The sequence below is a fragment of the Aotus nancymaae genome, unplaced genomic scaffold (assembly GCF_030222135.1).
Source record: "Aotus nancymaae isolate 86718 unplaced genomic scaffold, 86718_ANA_hifiasm-v0.15.2.pri h1tg000067l, whole genome shotgun sequence".
Taxonomy (NCBI): Eukaryota; Metazoa; Chordata; class Mammalia; order Primates; family Aotidae; genus Aotus; species Aotus nancymaae.
In genome coordinates, this window is record NW_026988482.1 from 9511157 (window position 1) to 9531838 (window position 20682).

Consider the following 20682-nt stretch of genomic DNA (forward strand, 5'->3'; position numbering starts at 1 on the left):
TGTTTTGAGACAGTTTCTCCCTCTGTTGCCCAGGCTGGAATCCAGTGGCACAATTATGGCTCACTTGTAGCTGCAACCCTCTGGGCTCAATCAGCCCTCCTACCTCAGCCTTCCGGGTAGCTGGGACCACTGGGACATGCCACCATGCTTGGCTAATTTGTATATTTTGTAGAGACAGGGTTTCACTATGTTGCCCAGGCTGGTCTCGAACTCCTGGGCTCAAGTGATCTACCTACCTTGGCTTCCCAAAGTGCTGGAATTACAGGAGTTGTGATGCTTTTTATTTGTAGCTATGCCAGTCCTCACCTTTCAGAGATCCTGATTTGAATGGACTAGGTTCGTGCTCTGGCTATTAGCAGTGAAAAAAAAATATACTGCAGAGATTCTAAGGTTCATTTAGAGAAGAGCAGTGGGGGGCAGAAAGCCCACTTCTCACTGTTCTGTTGGTACAATATGCTTTTTTTCTGACTTCTATAAACCCTCAATCTTACGATGTTACCATTCCATTGAAGGGTGGGATTTATTCATCAAGAGCATTTATATGTATTTTTGAGATGTCTTAGGCTGTGGAGAGGATGTTACAGGAGTGGACACAGATGCTGAATTTAGTGGCCACTAAATTCAGAGCAGGGGAATGGACCACTTTGGAATGGATTATTTGGGGCAACCAGACAGTGCTGTGGCTGTCTTCCCCTGTGATCTCTTCTCCTCCTCCCTCCACCAGAGTTTCAACACTGAAGGGGTGTATTTTCTAGTTATGGGGTATTCACAATCACGTCTAATAATTTTCCTCCAGAACATACTATGACCTGTGTAGACTAGCTTGAATATTTGTAGTCTCCTTAATTTGTGTTTACTAATTTAATTTACTGTTATGTATAAAAGAATGGCTTCCATGGAGATAATCACCATGGCTCCTAGAGTGTATCCAGAGGCATTTGCCTTACTCCTGTGGAAATAATCCCAAACTCCCCAGGATGGCGTTCAGTCTTCACTCCACACCTGACACCGGTCTCTCTCACTCTAATTAAGGCTACTCTTTACCATTCTTGGGCTCCAGCCAGATTAACTCTACCCTGGCCTGGGATCTGCCCGATCCTGCTGAGACATTAACTCTGTCCTGAAGCTGTTTGTCATTCCAGCAGCTAGAAATAAGCTTTCCTTTCCTAGAACTTCCACACTGCATTGAGCAGGAACACTTGTAGAACTCATCACATTGTACCTCAAGCTATTCTCATTTATGCATGTATATAGTTTCTCTCCTTCTACTAGTATAAGCTTCTGCAGAGTGGGGCAGCCTCTTCTTAATTTTGTTATCTCCTGCTGTGCCAAGAATATTGTAGATGTTTCCTAAATTATATTTCCCCCAATATGTGTGTCACTTTGTTCAATTCTGCAGTTGTCTAAAGTTAATCTCCTGAGCTCTTGGTAGCTTTGGTGAGCATTTGGAGAGGGCTACTGCGATGGAGTAAAATCCGGTGACCTAGTTACAGAGTATCCCCTGCAGGCTCGCTGGTGAGGAAGGATCATGTTCAAACTCAGTGAAAGGAGAGCCTGGCTTATTTATGCTGGTGGTTGTTTACATGTCTTTAAATGACCTTTTTTTTAATTTTATTTTTAAATATAAAGGCTATGTATTTTCATAGAAAATTCAGAAACTATAAACAGGGTTAAAGAAGAAAATAAAAATCAACTCTATCACTTCCACCTATTTATTATTCTTATTTATTTTATTTTTTTGAGGTGGAGTCTCTGTGTCGCCCAGGCAGTGGCGAGATCTTGGCTCACTAAAACCTCTGCCTCCTGGGTTCAAGCGATTCTCTTGACTCAGCCTCTCGAGTAGCTGGGATTACAGGCATGCACCACCACCAAGCGTGGCTAATTTTTCTATTTTTACTAGTAGAGACAGTGTTTCACCATGGTCTTGAACTCTTGACCTCAAGTGATCTGCTCACCTCTGCCACCCAAAGTGCTAGGATTACAGAGTAAGACAATATGCCCGGCCATTTCCACCTATTATTAATAAAACCTGTCCTATTTAACAAAAACAATAACGTGGGGTGTCTTGTGCTTGGAGCTTGGGGAAAGGAGTTTGCCTCCCTGTTTTTTTAATGACTGATGGCAAGACCACTATGTCCAGTAAGTGGGCTGTTTATTATTATTATTATTAATCACCATTGTCGCTGAAGCCAAACCAAGATAGAAATTGTCACTATTGCTGTAGTCCTAAGAAGGACCTCAAGGCTGCACAGTGATTAAGCACCTTATGTTTACACAATGCTTGCTTGTCTTTTTTTAAAGCAACTGTGACTCAACAACAGCTGTTTGAGAATAGCCTCACCCCAGATGAAATCAGAGGAACCAAAGTTTAAAAAGGAAGTGTTTCTGGGCCGGGCATGGTGGCTCACACCTGTAATCCCAGCACTTTGGGAGGCCCAGGCGGGAAGATGGTTTGAGGTTAGGAGTTTGAGAGCAACCTGACCAACATGGTGAAACCCCATCTCTACTAAAAATACAAAAAAAAAAAAAAAAAAAAAAAAAGCCAGGCCTGGTGGTACATGCCTGTAAGTCCCAGCTACTCGGGAGGCTGAGACAGGAGATTCGCTTGAACCCAGGAGGCGGAGGTTGTAGGGTTGTAGTGAGCCTAGATTGTACCATTGCACTCCAGTCTGGGCCACTGGGAGACTCTGTCTCAAAAGAATAAAAATAAAAAAGACAGTGTTTCTGGAGTATGGTAGTAGGTCTGGGACAGGGCTAGGTGACTGGTCTCCCTAAGAGCAGTGAGACGACAGGGACTGCCACCCCTTCCTGGTGCAGTGTCTTCAATGAAAGACCCCGAGGGCTCTTGCTCCCTGTAGGAAGATACCCTGAGGCTTGCTCTGTAACCTTAGTGCCTACCGTCCGCACAGTAGTTTTCACCACGTAGTAAAAGATTTCAGATGAATTAGAAAGAAAGGAGAAGAGGTGATTTTAAAGAATGAGGGACCTCTTCCCCCAGTGTATCACGTTTATGCCAAATATAGGCAGGCATTTATAAACATCTGTGTTTGTACAACATGTTTGACCAAGTGCATGAGGCTGGTGGGTGCTTTTTTATTTTTAATTTGTCTTGGTCTTAAATTTTTACTTTGTTCTCTTTTGTTTTAAATAGTTTTATTTTTATTCTTTCTTGAAGCAGAGTCTCACTCCCGTTGCCCGGGCTAAAGTTCGGTAGCTTGATCATGGCTCATTGCAGCCTTGACTTCCTGAACTCGGGTGGTCCTCCCACCTCAGCCTCCGGAGTAACTGGGACTACAGGTGCACATGTAACTCATATTTTGTATTTTCAGTAAAGATGGGGCTTTGCTATGTTGCCCAGGCTGGTCTTAAACTCCTGGGCTCAGGTGATCTTTTCACTTTGGCCTCCCACAGTGTTGGGATTACAGGCGTGAGCCACCGTGACCGGCCTAGTTTTATTAGTTTAAAAAATGTTTCTAGGCTGGACGCAGTGGCTCACGCCTGTAATCCCAGCACTTTGGGAGGCTGAGGTGGGGGATCATCTGAGGTCAGGAGTTCGAGACCAGCCTGACTAACATGGTGAAACCCCATTTCTACTAAAAATACAAAAAATTAGCTGGGTGTGGTGGCATGTGCCTATAATCCCAGCAACTCGGGAGGCTGAGGCAGGAGAATTGCTTGAACCTGGGAGGCAGAAGTTGCAGTGAGCCGAGATCGTGCCATTGCACTCCAACTTGGGAAACAAGAGCAAAATTCTGTCTCAAAAAAAAAAAAAAAAAATTTCTGAGCACTAAAGATAATGTGAACAAGGCAGAAAAGTACAAATAGGAAAATAATAATCTTACTCGATTGTTTGTTTTTGAGACAGTGTCTTTCTTTGTCATCCAGGCTGGAATGCAGTGGCACAATTATGGCTTACTGTAGCTGTGACCTTCTGGGCTCAGTCAGCTCTCCCACCTCAGCCTTCTAAGTAGCTGGGACTATTCTGTAATGATAATCCTTGTTAAAGTTTTGGAAAATGCCTTTTAGAATCTCTCTCTTTCTCTACACACAGACACACACACACACACCCCTTTTATGTGAATGACTGCATTTAAAACTTACATAAATTACTGCAGGTTCTATGATTTACTTTTTCACTCAGCAATGTGACTTGAAAAAATTTTAAGTCAATATACATACAAATGTATGTCATCTTTTAACAGCTATAGATTTTCTCTCAGACTCATAAAGTCTAATTTTTTAAGAATTGACTGTTATATTTTAAATCATATATAGCTTCATAATTTAAAAAAACACTAAAACCAAAACAGTTCTTGCGACCGGACATGGTGGCTCACACCTGTAATTCCAGCAGTTTGGGAGACCAAGGTGGGAGAATTGCTTGAGGTCAAAGGTTTGAGACCAGCCTGAGCAACACAGTGAGACTCTGTCTCTTAAAAAAAAAAAAAAAATTAGCCAGGTGTGGTGGCACACATCTGTAGTCCTACCCACTCAGGAGGCTGAGGAGGTGTGAGGATCACTTGAACCCAGGAGTTCAAGGCTGCAGTGAACTAGAATGGTGCCGTTACACTTCAGCCTGGGTGCAACCCTGTCTTTAAAAATAAAAAAAAAAAGCACCACAGTTCATTAGATGTAATTGAATATTATCTTCCTTTCCTACTGTAGTGGTTCTTAGAAAGATTATTTCTTAGATTAGGAATTGTTGCCTAAGTATTTAGAATGTGGCAGGCCTGTGCTATGTGCCGGGGTTGACAAATGCATGGGATTCAGCCCTCTCCCAGGCTGGTGGGTAGAAGACACATTGAAGCCAGCATATATACCCTGAAGGGGTTTGAGGCAGCACGGAGTTGATGATGACGGTCTCCAGCCTGCCTTTCCTTCACACAAATGCGGAGCCTGCATGTCACGTTGCCAATGCGCTGCCGGACTCTACCGATATTCCCTGCCAAGCACGATTATGGGTATTCTTAACATTCTTAATAATAAAATGGATATTGAAAATAGTGGGGTATTTTTTAACAGTGAAGATAGGATGTACTCATGTACAGATTTTAAATATGCAGGAAAGTCTAAAAAGAAAAGTATTGTACCTGTAATCCAGCCCCTTACAGCTAACCATGACAACATTTTATCTGTAGAAGTCCATTTTGCTATCAGACCCCAAGTGTGCAAATCTTAACTTACCCTCTATAACCTAGTTCTCAGCTCTACTTTATATAACATTTTTAAAGAATTCAAGATTTAAAATAATCTTATCTCACCCCAAATGCACTTGTATATTTTTGACACCCCTTCATCTCTCCCTCTCTCTCTCATCTCTGTCTCACTCTTACTCTCCTCTCTCTTTTCTCTCTCTCTGTGTGTGACACACACACACACACACACACACACACACACACGGAGAAATAATCACTCAAGTTGAGAATCAGGCTCTCATTTTACAGATAGGAAAACTGAAACGTAGAACTTGTCCAAAATCATGTTGAAAAAAGAAGTGGTAATCTGTGCTCGAACCCAGGTCTCCTGAATTTTTGTTCAGTGCTTTTTCCATTCTACAGTGATGCCTCCTTACTAGGTCATAGAAGCGGTGGCAGAGGGAGAAAAGGAAAAACACGTCAGCTCTAAAGAGCGCAGTTTTTTTTTCTGTGTCCTTTAGCTGAGCTATTTTTGTGACTATTCAGTACATGTACAATGCTGCTGCTTGGAGCGTTCCTGCTAGACTGAGAGGCCATTCACTGCTGGCTGCAGCCATGCCATCCCTCCATGGAATCCTCGGCCCGGAAACCAGATGGGAACAAAGTATTCCAATATAAAAATCAAATTTCAGAGTCTGAGTGTACACAGAAAAATTACTGAATATCCTGTTGGACTGTGTACATAACAGTGACACAGTGATTTGTGAGGGTGTGATGGGGCAGAGGGTAGCGGGTGATGTTGGGGTTGATTCATCACTTAGGCTCTAATCCATTCATCAGCTCCAATCAGACTTAAACACAAATGCCAAATTATTCATCCTCCCTAAATCCAACCCTATTATTTTCTCTCTCACAACCTTCCGTTGCTTCCTTTTGCGTATGGAAGAGAGTGTGGATTCCTCCATCTGGCATTTAAGGCTTTCTATGATCTGTCCTCCCAGACATTGATAGGCTGTGGAGATAGTCAGGTAGTTGTTACGAGCCACACCTTGCAGCCAGGCTGCTCCAGCACCAAGCTACCCTTTCCCCGGGAGGCCGCTGCAACTCCCTGCTCCTCACTTTCCTCATTTGTGGAATAGGAATAGGGTCGTTATGAGAATCAAATAAGTTAATATTTGGAAAGGGTTTAACGGTGACTAGCTCATAATCCGTTACGTCAAAGGTTCTTCCTTAGCTTATTTAATAAGTACCTTTCTAACCCATCTCTGGTAGCATTTTTCTTTCGCACCAGACTTCCAGTCATTGCTGGGAGTGTCCTCTCATTTTCCTGCCTCCCTGTAGCTGTCGCTCTCACTCCTAAACTGTTGGCTTTCTCATTTTGGCCTACCTAAATCTTACCCATTCTCTGAAGTCCATGTTCAAATGAATTTTCATTCATTTTGTTCTTCATCCATCCCCTTAACAGACTTTTATGGAGGGTCTACCGTGTGCCAGGTATAATATGTAGAAAGCCTTCCACAATTCCCAGAGCTGGGTGAGCTCTGTCATGTAGGCCTGTCTTGTATGTATCACCTTTGACATTGCTGAGCAGTTTGTGTTGGACATATTTGATCTCGCCTCCTAGAATATAAGCACATGGAGAATAGGGTGTTTAGTAGTAGGTGCTTATTAAGTTTTCTTTAAAATAAGTAATATCATTTTTACAGATATTTGTTACCTTCTAATGAAGGCAAAAACAATAGGAACAAACATTAGTTTGATGTGTGTGTGTCTGTGTGAGAGAGAGAGAGAGAGACACATGCGCACACACACACAGACACACACACACACACACAGACAGCGAGAGAGAGATTGATTTTGCATGGTAATAAGTATGAGACTAGGTATGAGGGCAAATAACCGCTTCCAAGCTGAAGAAAGGCAAGGAGAAGATAGAAATGAAAGGAGAGCTGTAGCAGTTGAGGGAAACGGGATGAGAGTAGGGTATTCTCTGAATCATAAAGCATTTGCTCTGAGAAATGTTTTTCCTTAAGTGGTATAAAATGTGAAATGAATTGGGTCTCAGTTTTCCTTTTCCTCTTTAGGAGGTTGGAGCTGATTTTTAAAATGAGGTGAGGGAGGGAGGTGGGGTTTGGAGAAAGAAAGTGAAAATTGTTTTCTGAAACTTTCTTTGCCAAATAACTCTCTGGAGAGAAAGTTCAGAGGGGAAGGCCTGCCAGAGCTGACCAGCAGCACACTGGCCAGCTCATTCTTCCTCTCGTCCTTGTCCTGGTCACTTCTACCCCTGTTCTCCGCCCCCAAACACGCTTTTTTTTCTCTCTCTTTCTTTTCTTTCCTTCCCTCTTTTTCTTTTTATAACATATGAATATGGTAAGTAACTAGCTGGACAAAATAAAAGAGCAAAACAAAACACAAAGTAAGCAGATGATTTCAACTTGCAGTTATTTGCCAGGTCATAAAAATGATGTGTCTTAGATTTATTTACCTGATCACCTCATCTGTTTTCCACTGGAATCCTTCTGCTCGTGTCATCCTTCCTCATTTAGTTCCCCAAACTTCCACCCACTTTCTGTCTCAAAGCAGGAGAGGAGAATTGAACAAAACCACTGGATTTGGAGAAGAGATAAAACCAGCTTTTAAGAACGGACTTTAGAGGTTTAGCACGAATTAAACTCCTGGTCTTTTCCTTCTGCAGATTTTTCAGCTATCGTTTGTCTTGTTTTATGTTTCTTGAGTTTATTGCTAAAGATGCTTTTCTGTGGATGGCAGAAAGGTTCAGCTATGGCCGCGCATTTAGTGAAGGCCTCTGTATGGAGGCATCACAGTGGCTTTGAAGACAAGATAGTAAAAAGAGGACCCCTGTCTACAAAGAAAGAGCTCATGTTTGTGTGTGTGCTCATCATGCTGTAGGTGTTACAAGGAGACTGGTGTCTGGGGAAAGGAGGAAGGTGGACAGTTACAGGTCTAAGTAAGTAAGTTTTCCAGCAGTTAACACCTGGAGACAGGCTGCAGAGTGATCAATGCTAGAGTTATGAACTCTGTGAGAGGGCAAGGTGTTCTGATTGTGCCACTGGGGAGGGCTTTGCTGTGGGGGTTGGGGAGGGATATTGTTTTAGGCTTTGCTAGATGGCTAGGACTTTAACAAATAAGAAAGAAATGAGTCTCTAAGACAGAGGGAATAGCAGAGACGTGAAAATATGCAGAGAGATTGGGAGTGGGAGGCTGAGTCTGGAGGTGAGACATCTGTATCCAATCAGAGAAGTTTCCTGTGCCTTCCTGTAATGTTTGAGGCTTTTTTTTGGTAAGCAGTAAGGAGCTGTCATGGGCTTTGTAAAAGGGCCATGATAGGATTACTCTGGTGTGTGTGTGTTTTGCTCTTACTTTATAAATATCAGAGTCTTTTTAGGAACTCTCAGGCAACCTTAACTCTGGGAAGTGTGCATTGCCTATGTTTATATGCCTTCACTTCTCCGTTCCTGCCTGGTTCTGCTCCTTCTCATGCTTCTGATAACAAAGTGTGGCAATGCAGGCTCCTAGAAGCTGATGTGAGATCTCTGAGCAGACGGTGTGTGTGTTCTTCCCATCCTTTTCCCCCTCCCTTTCTCTTCCTCCTCCTCTTTCTATATCACCACCCCCACCACCAGCAGCAGCACTCCCCTCCCTAAAATAAATAAACCAGTCACTCCAAAGGTTCCAAGCACATTAGTCACATATCCCAGAAGTTTAATACAGAATTATTTTGACAGCGAGAACAAGAAGTGTTTTCTAGTTGAACGCACAGAACTTGCTTATTCCAACTGGGCTTTCTGCCTCACAGACAGATGATACGTTTTTTAGATGGATCGGCCGCACAGCGCAGGAGATGGTGTCGCTTCCCTTGGATACATAGCAAACTGCTCACTACCAAAAGTGGCTGGGGAGAAGATGTGAAATGAGAGAGAGAGAAAAAAGAGAGAGAGAGGAAATCAAGTTATTATTGTGAACATAACTTTCTCACTAATGGCTTCCATAAGTCACTGAGAGATTTCTATGTGTTTATTTATTTATTTGGCTGCTTTGGAGCCAGGAGTCCTTTTTTTAAACCCGGGCTTATGCCTGTTCTGAAAAATGAGGACAGATCGAGTTATTGCCATGAGGGTGGCTCTCCAAGCATTCCAGTTGCATAGCTCTTCCAGAAATATTTCTTGACTCACTTATTTAGCTCTTTCTATTGTCGTTACTGAGCAGATTACAGAATACTCCCTGCCCTTTCACCAAACTCTTCCAGAGCTGATGTGGGTCTGCTTGTGCCTATTCGGCAGATAGAAAGATAGAGGAATGGGAAGCTGAAGTCCATTGTTGTTCATGAAGGATTTTGACCAGTAACCTCAGAAGAGTCAGAAGAAGAGGAAAAGCATGTGCTCTCCTCTTTCCTGACTTGCTTTTCTGCTTCTGAGTCACTCCTCCAAGCAGGAAGATCTTTCCTGAGTAACAGTGCACCTGGGTGTGAGGACCCAGAGGGAGTGTGGTGGAGAGATGTGAAGGGGTTAGTTCGTGGACCATTTTATTTTCTGTGACTCCCATGATTCTTGACTTCTTGCCACTCAAGTCCTTCTAGGGACTTGCAGCCCTCTGAGATGCTGGGCTGACCTCACTCACTGCAGCGCATGCTCTCTGGAGCTCTCTCGTCCTCTTCTGGTTGTTTCTTACTAGCCCCTCATTCCCAGGCCCTTTTCTGAGGAATCTCTGTTAGTTCAGGCAGTAACTGGCTGTGTAACCTACAATAGTAAGTTCTTTGGGTCTCAGTGTTTTCAGATGCTTTTTCTTTGTGGAAAATCTTTATAAACCCCTCACAGACTGGAATGTGGAATCCTAATATGTAAAATAACCGAAGTGCAGTAAAATGGTGGTGGTGTTATTAAAAGGTGGAAGATCGGGCCGGGCGCGGTGGCTCACGCCTGTAATCCCAGCACTTTGGGAGGCCGAGGCGGGTGGATCACGAGGTCAAGAGATTGAGACCATCCTGGTCAACATGGTGAAACCCCGTCTCTACTAAAAATACAAAAAATTAGCCGGAGGCTGAGGCAGGAGAATTGCCTGAACCCAGGAGGCGGAGGTTGCGGTGAGCCAAGATCTCGCCATTGCACTGCAGCCTGGGTAACAAGAGCGAAACTCGGTCTCAAAAAAAAAAAAAAAAAAAAGGTGGAAGATCTAATTGGCTTGAAGAACTGTGTGCCTCTGTGGACCCACTTTGTAAACCATTGTATTGGACATGCTTTCAGGCTCCCTACAGCCCTGATGACCTGTGGTCTGCCTTCTTTCAGCTTTCTGCCTCTCTGTACATCTTTAAAGCTTGAGAAAGTGGCACCTGTATAGATCAGGAAGATGGGCCCAGTAAGACACTTGACCTTTGCCGGTTTCCTGATGTGGCTTTGATGAAAACCTTTTAGCTTGCTCTCTTTCGATGATTCTTCTCAAGGGGGATATCAGCCCCCAGGACTCCCCAGGCCTCCATACCTAAGCCTGGACTGGCATGTCTGGCAACCCAGGGCCAGCACTTTGTTCTTACACTGAGCTGAGTGGTAGACCTGCCACCATTGCTGTGGCTCTGGGACCATGGCCTCTGTCCTAGAAACACTTATGAGAGGAATAGATGGCATTCAAACTATTTTTAAGGACTTTTTTTTTAAGTGCTGAGTTTGCATTGTAGAGGAAGGTAGAGCACGGACCATCTCTTCCTTCTCCTCTTATATTTATTCTGCACCTACCTGCACGTGACTCTCTGCTATTCCTTAGAGAAGGTTCTGACCTTTGTGACCACACTTTACATTTTCACATTGCAAGGCAATTTCTAAAAAGCTTTTCCCAGCTAAGATCTCATTTGAACCTCACTACAACTCTGGGGCAAAGGAGACTGCAAAACAAGCAAGCAAACAAACAAAAAACAACCCAAAAAACCTTAGACAAATCAAATTTCACAGTTTAAGCAAATAACAATTTGTGAATTGGTCAGGCCCCAAACCAGATACACTGGCACAGCCATGTGGTCGAAGAACCTTTGTGGACAGAACAAAGAAGCTGATGTACATAGAACGGAAGTGAGGTGCAGAAACATCTGGACTGGTTACCGCTTGGTGTGTTCTTTATTTGAATATGAACAGTTGGCTGTCTTTGATTGGCCGAAACTCTGTGAGTACAAGAGTGGGTTGCACCCTGTTTACACATCCTGTTGGGACAAAGGAGATAACTTTAGGCTAAATGTAATTTAACAAGATTCAGTGAGATTATACACTAATGCCCAAGTTGACAGTTAGGTAGAGAAGGATCATGGGATTTGAACCTTAGGCTTGCTCACTTACGCCATTGTGCCATATCATTCATTCTCCTTGTGGCAGGAATAATGAATGAATATTCTATGAACAGGTACTACCTATTAACTGCTTACGTAGATTTCAAATGTTACTAGATACTTTTTGTAGGCCCATTTCATCTTCTCAATAACCCTATAAGGTAGAAATTACTATGTCCAGTTTACAGATGAATGTCTGGAGATATAAAGATAAATAATCATCTTTCCAAGTTCAGTGTTTGAGTCAATTCTTCCTGTCTTTTGCATTTCAGTTAATGTTTCCTAGATGGATTCATCGGTTTTCCAGTAAAGACAAACAGCTCAGAAACCAGATTACATTCATACCCCAGGCCTGAGTTCTGTGACCCAGGCATCAGAGCTCAGTGCCATATATGGCAAAAGGAGGAACAGGAGCGGGAGCGGAGGGAGAATGCCAGACATGCAATGCATTCCTAAGAAATGTGCATTCATAACTGGCAAAACAGGACCCTTGCTGGTTTCCATCTTATGCAGAACATGAACTGTGAAGTTTTGAGAAAGAAGCTAATGTTCCAAGCATCTGCCACAGGAAACAGTTTATTTTCCCTTTTCTTTTTGGTCACATGTCAGTTTAATTTGGAGTCATTGTTTAACTCAATGCTAGCATGGGATGAAGACTAAGAAATTGTTCTTGCAGTCAGCAGACGTGGGTTCTCAGCCCAACTCCACCGCTACCCAGCTGCAAAACTCTCCTTGGCTTTTTTTTTTTTTTTCAATGGCGAAGTAGCAGGGTTGAATTTGATGGTCTTTGAGATCTCTGCTATTTCTGTTTTCTTTGGTTCTAATTTTGCCTGAGGTTTCCACAGTTCCTGTGGAATTCCCCACAGAACGCATTTTCTAATTCTTCCAAATACTTTCTGTGGCTTGAACTTAACAAGGCAAAAAAACAAAAATCCCGGTCTTGAATTTTTCTTTGTGATTTCCTTAAGTATGTTTTGGACACATTATTCATCTTCCGCTGATAGATTATTTCTGCTTGGAGTAGAGAAGAATGCATTTCCTGCGTCTTCATGGTCTCCGTTCACTTGTCCCTCTTACTGTTGGGGAAGAAATGGAGGTATCTTTGACACATAGTTGCAGGGACAGGTGTGCTCTTAGCAAATGCAGACTTTTAATGACCTGGATAGTTGTCTGCTTCTTTCATGCATTCAGTCTTTTCTGTGGAAGAAGTGGGACCAGCAGAAGGCAGATCCCACAGCTTCCTCGCACCTCAAGATATGGAATTGGAGATGTGGGACTGAGGTGTTAGTTTCCCAGTCAGTAATTGGATGAGACACTTGTCTGTCACAGATGTTAAGAAGGTTAAGAAGAAATAGAATTGTAGAATTCTGGCCCGAAAATGGACTATGGTCACTTCCCTTTTGAGATAAGGCAGAATTTTAAATGCTCCCATTGGTCTTTATGGGATCTGTAGTCTATTTTCAACGGACTAAAATTGTCTTGTTGCAAAAGTTTGGAATTTTCTACTTCTTTGGGAGAGGGTTCAAACCAAAGTTGACCTCTTCCCTTTCTCTTCTGAAAGAATGACGTTAGTTTCTCAGCTGATATAAAGGAAGGAGGAAGTTTCCTTTGTGTCTTAGCAAAATATTCCAGCACTGGGCTTTAATGCTTTTTTTTGAGACAGAGTCTTGCTCTGTCAACGAGGCTGGAGTGCAGTGGCTCAATCTCAGCTCACTGCAACCTCCGTCTCCTGGGTTCAAGCAATTCTCCTGCCTCAGCCTCCCAAGTAGCTGAGACTACAGGTGCACTCCATCACGCCCAGCTAATTTTTGTATTTTTAGTAGTGACAGGGTTTCACCATGTTGGCCAGGATGGTCTCGATCTCTTGACCTCATGATCTGCCCACCTCAGCTTCCCAAAGTGCTGGGATTACAGGTGTAAGCCACTGTGCCTGGCCTGGGCTTTAATGCTTTAATGGCAGCTGATGTCCCAAACTTGTGCACACTGGCTCTGAGAAGGCCATAGTGGTTTAGGAGGCACCCATAAGAGTCCTTTTTCTTCATGCCGAGGATGAAGGACCAGGGCAACACTAAAGAAACCCATACTCGGCTTTTCCTTGCTACTTGTGGGCCCTTTGCTGGAAGCTGCTATAACACAGCCAGCAAGTCCTGGAAGGAGGAAAAGGAGGGGATTAATTCTTACGATGCAGAGGGATGGCTCCAGAGAGAGTGGAAGCAAAAACATTGGTGTTCTGATGACAGCCTTGGCACGAGTTTGCTTTGTGACTTGGTCAAGATGCTTTGCAATTTGAGGGCTTCGTTTCTCCATCTGGCAAAAGGAAGTGCTGGTGGGCCTTGAAGGCCTCGATTAGCTCTTAAAAGCATGAATTTAATATATTTCCAGATTGTCTCTTTATGTTTCCTATTGCTTGTACTTGGTATGCCCAGTGACACTGAGCTCATCAACTTGCACAAAGACTACTCACATTATCTTCTTTAAAGGCAAACAGAACAGAAATAGAATCCTCTTTGCAGGTGCCTACTCACCATAATATTAGGACCAAATTCTTTTGTGTAACACTCACCTCCTTTTCCAGTCTAGTTCTACCTAATGGTTCTAGTTTTTGGGAAGCGTTTGCTTCCATGTGTGACATTCATCTTTACTTTGAGCTCTCTGTGAGCCTTTTGCTACTGCAGAGGTAGGTGTGTGTGTTTAAAGAGAGTAAGCTGTACACGATGACACGGCAGTGTTATTGGGTCAGGAGCAGTGTTGAGAAGAATGAGTCAGGAGGCTGGGGTTCTGTGATAGACGCTGCAGATAGTTTACAAGAAGATTTAGGGATAGTAAGCACAATGCCTCTTTTGCTTCAGTAAAAAGCATAAATTTTAATGGTTACAACTGCCTGGTGCTATTATGAGAAAACCACAGGAAAGACCAGTTATATAAACAGTAATAATTTATTGATGATGACTAATCCTTTGGGGAGTATGATATGTGACATAGGCTTATAAGGGCTTTATGTAGACTAACCCCTTTCACACCTATTAACTTTTTAGACCCTCTAATGGGTTCACAAGAGTGGCAGGCTAAGGAATGCTATCCTCATTTTGCTAATGAGCGAAGTGATGCTGAAATATGTGAAGAAGCTGAGCTGTCTACTGTCACATGGTGAAGAGATGGCATAGCAGAGACTTGTTCAGTGCTTTTATGCCTGCATCATGTTTTCTGCCTTTTGAGGCTTCAGCCTACCCAGTAAAACAGGACACAGGCACACAGTAACTGCCCCCACTACCCACAGCCGGAAGTTGGTAGAGGATGGGATTGAATTCGTCATGAATCATGTGAACTCCAGTATTTGGTGATTTGGTCTTGGTCATTGATGGGGTGATATGGCAGGCAGTTTACTTTCACAGCTAAATAATCAACTAGTGCACCAAGGTGGGAAACAGAATTGAGGATTTCTACTTTCTTACTGTTCATTTGTACGTGTGTACTTTCTCTTAAAGGCAATGAAGAACTAATAATCAATACCTAATATGGTGCCAGGCTTTGTCGTAGGTGCTGATCTGTAGAGGTGAACCATAAATTATAAACCACGGACTAGAAAATACTTTAAAATTCATGTAGAATCCTCTCTCAATCTTAACCCCCTTTCATTTTTCAGTGTCTGATACTTTTTCAAGGTGGTAAGTCCACTTTGACTTGGCTATTTTATATCCTGTAGTAAAGGATCGTTGCTCCAAAGGCTATAAATGTCAATGTTTAGAGATATATATGATACTGTTTGTAACCTCCTTCAATAGTAACTTTCCAAAGCCTCTCTTACACGGCTTTATGAAAAGTAAACCCTTCTCTTAAATGTCTGCTTTTTACTTAGTAAGTTTCTTGGGTTGGCTTTCTTTTCTCTCTTCTCTTTATCAGTTAATTCATTTATTCTAAAATTTTCCCTAATGTAATTTGGGACTTCCTAACTTAACTCTGGAAATTGAAAAATTGGAGAAGCTCATTCTATCTTCTTTCCTTTTTATTCCATTTTTGATACTGGATTATATCTATATATTTGCTCAAATTGTGAGTCCTGTACGAACATGCTGTATGTTTCTGCACGTGATATTTAAAACCTATTTATGCTTTCTTAACTACAAAGGGGACCATAAAAGTCCTGTCAAATAGTCCCAGACTATAAATTCCTTGAGGTCAAGAGCTGTGTCAAATTTATTTTTGTACCTCTTTCTGCTACAGCTCCAAGCCCCTAGCCCAGCGCCAGGTGGCTTTGGCAAATGAGAGTGGGATTGAATTGGGTTTCTCATTCTGATCACTCTCTTGGTCCCTTTGTCAGCTTGTCCACCCCATTGTGTGGGGAGCATGGACCTGTCAAGTGTGATGAATCGGTAGATCATGGAGTTTGCCATCCTCCGCTAGAACTTTAGCTGCGTTGAGACCTGAGAACGCTGAGTATCTAATAAAAAACGATTCCAAAGCACTCTGCAGCTACAAAGTGCTTCATGTGTAATAAATAATAATAGCCTCTTAAGATTAGGCACAGCCATAGAAAGAAGTGCCAGCCTTGCAGGCCACAGGAATTCCTGGTAGACCTTATGGTTAAAGAGTGGATTGGTTGAGACCGACTCCTGTCACCATTTCGTAATAAGCAGTTTCACCCCCACGTTACCATATATTTTCCATTATGGGAAAAAGTTAGTTTCTGAACTGTCTAGGAATTAGCCCTTCCAATTATTGTTAGGAGTCTGACTTAAGGAACTCCACGAAAATGGACAGGCAAGTTTTCTAGGTAAGACTAATTCAGTGCTTAAATTTAGTTCCAGATCCTGTCCTCTTCTCCAACTGTGATTTCTTTAAAGGAGTCAGCAGTCACCTCTCTTTTAGTTCTACAGCGTCTGGTGGTCTCAAGAGGTGGAAACTGGCACCTTTTCCCAAAGGAGACAGTGGAATGGCCAGGGACCCTCCCAACATTGGCTTATCACCTTCAGATTAAACATAACTGTACAGAGTGCATTTCCCTTGATTCCCTGACTGTTTCCACAGAGAAGCTTTTCCTCCTTAAGATCTCATTGACAGGATGACTTCATTTCCTTAGTCCTAGAGTGTGGGTTAATCCAATTCAAATCTGGCGAATAAATGGTGCCTGCCCACCAGGAGCCATGAACTGTGTTATCCCACTTTATTTATTTATTTAATTTATTTATTAATGAATGAGGTCCCCTTCTGTTGCCCATGCCGGAGTGCATTTATTTAATGTATTTGTTAACAAATGAGGTCTCCCTCTGTTGTCCAGGCCAGAGTGCAGTGCTGTGATCATAGCTCACTTCAGCCTAGAACTCCTGGGCTCAAGCAATTCTGCCATCTCAGCCTCCTGAGTGGCTGGGACTGTGGGCGTGCACCATTGTGCCTGGCTCCTCACCTCATTAAAGAGAGTCAAGAGAAGCATAAACAGAGTTTTGCTATTCTTGGTAACTTTAAATGCTTCTTTCTTCTCAGCAATGATGAGCCACTCTAACTGGGCATAATTTATTTAGTCAGTATTTATTGAATGTCTACTGTATTCCAGGAACTTTTTTAGGTGCTGCTGGTCAGTGAAGAAAACAGTCTGCTGAAGTTACCACTTGAAAGTTGAACAGAAGTGTGAGTTTAAAAAATGATTTGGCAAAAGTGTGCTTTAAACAAGTAAACACAGCAAACAAAAAACACAACAGCTCTTTCATTCTGTCTTTTCCTCTGTTCTTTCTCTTGTCTCCCATTTTTTTCCTCCGTGTAACCTGACCCCACGCCCTTTATTCTCTCACTCTCCTTATCAACACGCCCATATTTGCTTCTCAGTCTCTTCTGGGTCTCTCCGTTGAGTCTGCTGTGCTTCATGATGTGGCGATGAAGTAGGTGAAGATGGTTCCTGGCTGGATCCAAACTTCATATTCCTTCGTTAGCTAGTTCCTTGATTCACCTCCAGAAAATGATGTGGCAGGAAGGTGCTCTTGTAAGTCACAGAACCTGGAGGAAAGAGTGGTCCATGACCCTGGGGCGTTTGGGGGCTGATATAGTTTGGGTATTTGTCCCCGTCCAAATCTCATGTTCAATTCTAATCCCCATGCTGGAGTGGAGTCTGGTGGGAGGTGTTTGGGTCATAGGGGCAGATGCCTCATGACTTGGTGCTTTCTCTCTCTTTGTGACAGTGAGTTCTTGTGAAGTCTGGTCATTTAAAAGTGTGCGACATGCCCCACCCTCCAACACACACACTTTCTCTCTCTCTCTCTTTCTCTCCTGCTGTTGCCACGTGATGTGTCTGTTCTGCCTTTGTCTTCTGCCACGATGGGGAGCTTCCTGAGCCTCCCCAGAAGGGGACGCTGCTATGATTCCTCTATAGCCTGTAGAACTGTGAACCAATTCAACATATTTTTTTTTTTTGGAGATCGAGTCTCACTCTGTTGCCCAGGCTGGAGTGCAGTGGCATGATCTTAGCTGACTGCAACCTCTGCTTTCTGGTTTCAAGTGATTCTCCTGTGTCAGGCTCCTAAGTGGCTGGGATTATAGGCGTGCACCACCATGCCCCGCTGATTTTTGCATTTTTAGTAGAGATGGGGTTTTGCCACCTTGGCCAGGCTGGTCTTGAACTCCTAACCTCAAGTGATCCGCCTGCCTCCACCTCACAGCATGCTGGGATTACAGGCATGAGCTACCGCGCCTGGCTAACCTTTTTTCTTATAAACCACCTAGTCTCATGTATTTATTTATAGCAGGGCAAGAATGGTTTAATACAGGGGCCCATCCAGCAGCGCTGCATTGTCAGGGTTCCTCCAAAGAAATGAAGGTGGCCCCAAAAGCCATAGCCTGGCTGCCGGGTGCCCCAGCGTATTGTCAACTCAAAGGAACATCTCTCAGGAAATCTTCCTTGAGTCTCTCTTCTCTATTAATTTTTTAAATGCTTCTATCCCAGAAGAGTTGCTCAGTAAATTTTAGTTTCTTTCTTTTTCCGGAAAGTCTCATGTCTCTTTATCTGGGTTTGACGTAAGATAACTTACTTAGTAATAATTAATAATAAATAATAATTTCTTAACCTCTCTATGAGATATGGACTGTATCTATGTGTGTCAAAGTGTGTTTATGAACTGGTGGTCAGGGGCACATTTCCCTCTGATGAAAACTCATTCCTTGTTTTGGGATAAGGTTCTTGGAGATACATGTAACACTCAGTCCTAGATTTCAGTGGCTCAAATGCAGAGACTTGACCTCCATATTGATCATGTGGCTGATCACGCTGCCCACAGATTTCTGCTAAAGCTTGAGGTGCCTGACCATCCCTGGGCTATTGTCATTTGCCCTAAACTAGCTGTTTGGGAATAGGGCCAGTGATCTCATATATATATGAGAGTCAAATATATATATTTTATTGTGTTTTAGGTTTTGGGGTACATGTGAAGAACATGCAGGGTTGTTGCATAGGTACATACATGGCAGTGTGGTTTCCTGCCTTCCTCCCCATCACCTATATCTGGCATTTCTCCCCATGTTATCCCTCCCCAACTCCCCACCCCCTGCTCTCCCTCCCCTAGTTCCCCCCTGCCACAGACCCCAGTGTGTGATGCTCCCCTCCCTGTGTCCATGTGTTTTCATTGTTCAACACCTGCCTATGAGTGAGAACATGCGGTGTTTAATTTTCTATTTTTTTATTTTTTTGAGATGGAGTCTCACTGTGTTGCTCAGGCTGGAGTGCAATGGCACCATCTCGGCTCACTACAACCTCCGCCTTCCAGGTTCAAGTGATTCTCCTGCCTCAGCCTCCTGAGTAGCTGGGATTACAGGTGCTCACCACCACACCTGGCTAATTTTTGTATTTTTAGTAGAGATGGGGTTTCACCATGTTGTCCAGGCTAGTTTTGAACTCCTGACTTCATGATCTGCCCACCTTGGCCTCCCAAAGTGCTGGGATTACAGGCATGAGCCACCGTGACCGGCCCAGTGACGACTCTTTAGCAGAGTTAAGGCAGAACTTGTGGAGGAAAAATTGTTTCTTTTCCATTCCCATGATTTAGATCTCTAACTGCATGGTTTTGTTTATGCCTTTTTTCTTGTGCTGGCGTTTAGCCCCCAGCCCCTCTTTTGATCGTGCGTGGACAGCATGATAATTTGCATTTGTTGCACATGTACTGTGTTCCAAACACTGGGTAAATTGCTTTCCATAGTTCATTTCATTTAATCCTCACATCCAGCCTATGCAGTAGATACTAGTTATCTATACTGGATGGATGAGGTGTGGATGGATTAGAAAGGTTTATGTAACTTACCCAAGGTGGCACAACTTGTAGTGACAGGGTCAGACTTGGAAACTAAATCTCTCTGATACAGCTTTTGATTTGATTTTTACCCTCCTTACCCCTGGTTTTGTCTCCTGACCCTTTCTGCTTACTGGGCTTGGAGCAGGTCCTCATCTGCCAAAAACCCTGTAGGTGGTTGGAAGGAGTGCTCTGTTCTCACCTCTTCTTCCCATGGCCCCTGCAACCAGAGCCCTTCTGTGTATGCTGTATACTCTTCTGACCTCTCTGACTCTGAATTGACTCTCAAGGCTGAACTGGCTGATACACACCTTCTAATGAATTCATTGTTTTTCATGGTTTACTTGGTTTATCACAAGCTAGGGACAGCTTGACATTTGCTTTCCTGTCAGTGGTATCGGGATGTGCACAGAGCTGCTTGTTTCAGATCTCTGCTCCGTGTTTCTCTACACTTAGCGAAGACTATATAACCATGGCTGTATTATAATGCAATATGTTATAATAAGATCTAGGGTCATTCTCGGGAACTTGGGATCAGTCTAAGAAAGGAGAGTGAGGTTAGAGAGAAGCGTGGACTTTGCATCTTCTGGTAGATGATGGTGGAGGCTGTGTAATAACACACCACAGCCCAGCCCACTTGAAAGCATCACACTCTCCAGGGAACTGCCTCAGCCTGGGGCACTTATATTATCAGTGCTTAGCATTTTTGTATTACTTTACATTTGCGAAGTGCTTTCCGGTGATTTATTAGCTGTTCTTGTTTTTAATAGCCCCTGGAGGTATATTGATATTCAGCCTTCTGAGAACGTAAATGCACTGGGAATGTTCATCTCATCAGATATTTTTGGGTCTGAGTTCAGAACGCTGACCTCCTGGGATGAGGCCATTTGGGGTCACTGTCTCCCATGGATTAGTAGGAGATCAAGTGGACTTAACTTCAGCTCCTAGAGTCCCC

At 43.2% G+C, this 20682-nt stretch overlaps 1 protein-coding gene across 4 annotated transcripts in view; it reads left to right on the forward strand.

The window, feature by feature from the left end:
* LPP (LIM domain containing preferred translocation partner in lipoma) overlaps positions 1–20682 on the forward strand; it is a 725954-nt gene that overhangs the window by 108790 nt on the left and 596482 nt on the right. The gene's annotated exons all lie outside the window — the stretch shown is intronic.